At 30.8% G+C, this 6,000-nt stretch overlaps 1 protein-coding gene and 1 non-coding gene across 3 annotated transcripts in view; one reads left to right on the plus strand and one right to left on the minus strand.

The window, feature by feature from the left end:
- The window catches only part of LOC131846053 (solute carrier organic anion transporter family member 5A1), a 51,156-nt gene extending 49,265 nt beyond the window's left edge, over positions 1-1,891 (minus strand). For both annotated transcript variants that reach the window (XM_059195273.1, XM_059195271.1), the window contains exon 1: positions 1,625-1,891. The gene's annotated coding sequence lies outside the window, so the exon portion shown is untranslated. The remainder of the gene's footprint in view (positions 1-1,624) is intronic.
- A 1,024-nt stretch (positions 1,892-2,915) lies between these two features.
- Trnap-ugg (transfer RNA proline (anticodon UGG)) lies at positions 2,916-2,987 on the plus strand. The gene has a single exon. It is a non-coding gene; the product is annotated as a tRNA-Pro (tRNA).
- The last annotated feature ends 3,013 nt before the right edge of the window (positions 2,988-6,000 follow it).

Below are 6,000 nucleotides of genomic sequence, written 5' to 3' on the forward strand. Positions count from 1 at the left end.
GTTTTATTTGCAGTCTATTACAAGTTATGTTAAGATAACAATAACATAATATAACACATTGTAGTCAGTATGATTAAATGTGTTATTGTTATCATGGATGATAAAATATAGGGACTATGTAAAATCAAAGCAAAACATACTTCGGTTGTTACAGTTCTGTAATCATTATTGACGCCCGACTGGTTTTTTGAAGGTCAACTTCTAAACCTATGACATTATATATTAGTTTTATTATTCATAACTATATAACATATAAAGAGAAGCAATAATTTTAGTACCTAACATATGATATCAACCTTTTAAACAAGACTTTCAAACAGACCAATTATGCCTGACCTATAGCAGTAGACTAAATTAATTACATTATGTGAAATTATGGATACTCATGAGCCATGGTAAAATATCTATTATTGTTTGAATGAATAAATCATCATTCACATCAATCATCAATGGCAATATTTATATGTAAGCATTTGCCTTTAACACCTGCTAAACTAAAAAATAAATTATCTTTTAACAGGTATATAAACAAATATAATCTTTTATACAGGCCATTAACATGTATTCTACATAATATTTTAAATAATTATTAAAAAATGAATGCTGTGTAATTAGGTGCATTTATATGATATAGGTAACCTTATGTACATGACAAGGGTGGTAGTCAGTAAAAAATATGTTTGGTGTTTGCTAAAATATTAATATATAGGATATATATCTCAATTGTGATATAAATAATAAATATTATAAATTACAAAGTATAAAAACTGCACATATTGTACCCAGATATTGGTGATATTCTGCATCAGCATATGTACACACAAGTTTAGTGTTATTATCAACAAAAGGGCAAGAGACCATCAACCTATATATCATACCTGACTTCCATATCTAGTGCTACAGTACAATATAATTAAGTATCATATAATATTATTTTATACATAATTACATAAAGTTTATATAATATTGTTATATTATTCTGTTGAATTTAATATAATGTTGATGACTTATGTTTGAGTTTTAAAGTTTGGTCTATGAAATAGATGAAAATATATTTTGTACAATTAAATTCAAGTTTCTAAAGTAATCAAATTATTTACTATCAGATAAACTCTAAACAGTGACCATAATGAATTAAGTATGAACCTATCATGAATATGTATGTTTAAATGAAATTCAATAACAATGTATTCACAGCTGTTTCACAGTAGATATGTAGTAGTGGTAACTACTTATTTTTTGGTAGGTATTATTGTTACTCCCTTTTTAATTTCTCTATACAATACTTAAATACATAATTATAGGATAGTTATTAGTAAATGTTTACAAACATTAGAATATTAAAGAGTAATTAAAATATAATTGCTATATTACCACTACTTCAATGTAATCTTTTACATAAGTAGGTACGTATATACGTATTTAGTCATTAAATATAAAACTAAATACTTTACACAACATAAATCGGTATTACAGAAATATTTTCGCCTCGATCTTTGGGTCTCTTTTCTTTGATAAATGCTAAGGACATTTGAAAGTAAATCGATACGTAACAGTAAATTTTACATGATTGTGTATTTTAAAATAAATGTTTATCATTAGCAATAAAACGTAGTTCACTTACATTCAGTTGTATATAAATATAAGTTGGCAGGCTTTTGGTGAAATGCGCAGAGAAAACAACCAAGTCCCGTTTATCCTTTGTTTTGTGAAAGGGATCAGCTGAACACACAAGATTTTAACACGCTTTCAAATTACTCTCATAAGAACACGCGTATATGGTATACAAAAAAATTCAGCACTTTTTTTAAAATTGACACTTAATTTTTGTTTTATTATATTATTCTTGAGTACAAACAACACAACGCATGAAAGAGAACATCAAATTATCAGAGTGTATGACTGACTGAGACTGACTGACTGATTTCTTTTCTATCTGACTGAACGGATCAATTGAATGAAATTGTTGACGAATGAAAAGCATAACAGCTGTTTGTCAGTGGTGGCGACATCTTTTGGTTGTGTTGACAAATAAGAAAGCAGAAAGAGCAACCGCTAAAGCGACATCTACACATATATCTTTATAACATAACATACTGCTGTAACTATAGTTTTAAAATTGTAAGAGATGTCTCTTTAAAATATTCTGTAAGGAATAATTTTTCATCGATTACATTTTATTTATTTTAAATGATTATTATAAATTCTGTAAAGTATATTATGTGTTTGTTTTCGAACAAACATAGGGACAGAGACAGAGAGATGAACAAAACTTAACATTCTGTATATAATAATTTGTTCAAATTGTATGTTATTGTTTATTTTTTATGTTATTAACATAAAATATAAGTATATATAATGAAAGACTAGAATATATATACATATATGTAATTATTATAGGAAAAATAGTAGGTAAAATTAGTTTTATTACTTTTTCCAAAGTAACTCTGTTATTTTCACGGTGCAGTGGATGAATAGAAGTCGAGGAATTTTGGTACAGAGATAGACAGATCCGCTTTGCAGAACTAAATGGCCTACTTTTGTATGACAAAAATAAAACTTGGGGTTTAAATAAGCAAAAAAAGTTTGTGGGACACTGTTCTAGTGGTTTTAAGCCAGAATTTATGATTACCTGGATTTAAGCCAGAATTTATGATTGACTATCTATTTGGTAATGGAAACAGCGATACCGAACTATAACTAATTCAAGAGATGACGGTAGCTCGCCCTTTGTCGTCACATTGTGTTTATTACAGTATAATTATTTAACTTTCACAATAAGTGGTGCCATTATTATAATGTCGATAGTTGATAGTTATTTTGATTATTTCATATAATATAACAGTTATATTTGTATATTTATTTTATTATTTGCGTTAAGTAAGAGATATACAATTTGAGAATGCATTTCACGCGGCCTCTTGGTCTAGGGGTATGATTCCTGCTTTGGGTGCAGGAGGTCCCGGGTTCAAATCCCGGAGGGGCCCTGTTTTTGTTACTAAATACTATAAAGTACGTTGTCTGTTATACAATTTACAATACAAGTATAATAAATATGAATATAAATAGTAAAATAGATATATGTGGAGCCTCCTTGACTATTGCTATTAGAGATACCTACATAAAATTATACAATACATTGTCTGATAGTGTAAAAATAATCACATACGCCCAATTTAAAAAGATATTTTTAATTTTAGGTTCTTAGTATTAGAGAAACAACATATGCAGTGTAAAACATAAAATTGTATTCTGTTTAAACAGCCGTTACTAAGTAACTGACATTTATTTCTTTTTCGGTATATTAGATTATAAACCTCAATACCGCCCCTTAATCTTATATACGAAACATATACTATTATTTGGACAACCCTAAGTCCTTAACAAATTTCTCATGTTTAACTATACAGAGAGGCTTAGTTAAAAGATCTGCAATCATTTGGTCCGTTGGCAAGAAATTAATTTTTATATGACCATTGCCTACCGCCTCCCGGACGAAATGATGACGCATGTCTATATGCTTAGTCCTAGCATGGAACATACTATTTTCAGTTAGTTTTATTGTAGACTGATTATCATTAAATATAATTAGATTATTAATTTGACTTGATATTAAACATTCATTGAGAAAAGTTTTAATGAACATTGCCTCTTTACAAGCATCTGAGACTGACATATACTCCGCCTCGGTACTAGATAAAGCGACAGTCCGCTGTTTTCTACTTTCCCAACAAGTAATAGATTCCCCAATTTTGAAAACATAGCCTGTATACGACCTACGATCTATATGATTTGATCCCCAGTCTGCATCCGCAAATCCCGTCACAGTCAAACCAGTTTTTCCATAAGTAATACAGTAATCTATTGTACCCTTAAGATAGCGTAATACGCGTTTAGCTGCTCTCCAGTGTATCTCAGAAAAACAGTTATTAAATTGACTTAATACACTTACTGCGTGACAAATATCGGGACGCGAACATACAGCTATATACATAAGACAGCCAATTAACTCACGATACTCCAAGTTGTCATCCTTCTTTTCTGACTTAAGTAGTTTCTCACATTGCATTGGAGTTTTCGCTGGCTTACAGTTCTGCATATTAAATTTTTCTAAAATCTTTTCTATATACGCACTTTGATTTAATGTAATCGTGCCATTCACTTTCTTTATTCTTAATCCTAATACTTTTTCTACTGGACCAAGATCTTTCATGACGAATTCTTTCATTATCATACTTTTAGTTTTATTTTTCTCTTCTTTACAGTTACTCATAAGTATCACATCATCTACATATAGAGCAATTATCACCAGCTTATCATCATTTTTCTTTACATAAACACATGGCTCGGAAAATAATCTCTTGAACTTTAATTTATTTACTAGAACATTGTTTATTTTCTCATTCCATGATTTCGGTGCTTGCTTTAATCCATATACAGCCTTTCGTAGACGATATACTTTATTTTCACCTTTACCTTCATGAAAACCTTCAGGTATTTCCATGTATATAGTTTCTTTCAAATCACCATTTAGAAATGCAGTTTTTACATCCATGTGCTCAATATCCATATCGTATTCTGCAGATAGAGCTAACAGCATTCTTAATGTTTCATATCTCACGACTGGTGAATATGTTTCAAAGTAGTCTACTCCGTACTTCTGTGTAAACCCTTTTGCAACTAATCGTGCTTTATACTGTATTATCTCTCCATTCAAACCTCTTTTCTTCTTGAAAATCCACTTAGTTTTTATTGGTTTCACTCCTTTCGGTAAATCAGTTACAGTAAAGCATTGGTTGTCAATAAAGGATTGATACTCATCATTCATTGCAATACGCCATTGCTCTGCTTCAGAACTGCTTAATGCTTCCTTAACAGTTTTAGGCTCAACCGCTTCATAGGATTCTCTTCTAGCTCTAGAATCATCAGATTCAAAGGACATATCAGGTACATAGGTTTCATCTAATGAACGGTCTTCGACGGATTCACTAGTTGAAGGTTCACTAATTTCATTACTTTCAGAAGTATTAGAAATTTGATCTACATTGTTATCATTATTTGAAATATCAAAGGATACTGATGGAGAAACAGGATTTATGTTCAAATTTGATGAAGTTACATTTAAATCCTTGAGAAACATATTTTCTAAAAATGTTACATTTCTAGAAACAGTCAGCTTTTGACATATAGGATCCACAAGCCTATACCCCTTAGTGTTCTCACAATAGCCAACAAAAATGTACTTTTGCATTTCGGATCAAGTTTCTTTCTATTATTTTGTACTGAGTAAGCTACACATCCAAAGACTCTTAAGTTAGACAGATTTACCTTTTGTCCAGAGTAACGTTCTTGTGGAGTAAAACCTCTGACGGCCTTTGTAGGAGAACGATTTTTAACATACACAGCAGTACATACTGCTTCAGCCCAGAATTTTTGTTCAAGACCGGCTTCGAGTAACATACAGCGCACCGCCTCTATAATAGTTCGGTTCGCGCGTTCTGCGACTCCATTCTGCTGTGGACAGTAAGGGACTGTAGTTTGGTGTTTAATACCACACTCACTCAAATATCGTTTAAATCGAGTATTCATGTACTCGCCTCCATTATCGCTTCTCAATATTTTAATCTTTTTATTTGTTTCATTTTGTACCTGAGCTTTAAATTTCATAAAACACTCAAAAACTTTGTCTTTAGAATCAATACAAAAACAAAAAGTTTTTCTAGAAAAGTCATCAATAAAAGTTAATAAATATTTTGCACCACCAAAAGAGTTCACCTGCATAGGACCATATAGATCCGTGTGTACTAAACCCAACACAACATTAGCTCGTGTAAACGATTTCTTAGGAAAAAGTAGTTTAGTAGCCTTACCTTCTATACAGGAGATGCATTGTTCATATGACGATACATTATAGTCAATGCCAGTTGCCATACCATTCTTGAGTAAACTCATGCTGCGACTATTTAAATGTCCCAAACGTCGATGCCAGATACCTTGACT

The sequence above is a fragment of the Achroia grisella genome, unplaced genomic scaffold (assembly GCF_030625045.1).
Source record: "Achroia grisella isolate CSIRO2021 unplaced genomic scaffold, CSIRO_AGI_Agris_v1 utg487, whole genome shotgun sequence".
Taxonomy (NCBI): Eukaryota; Metazoa; Arthropoda; class Insecta; order Lepidoptera; family Pyralidae; genus Achroia; species Achroia grisella.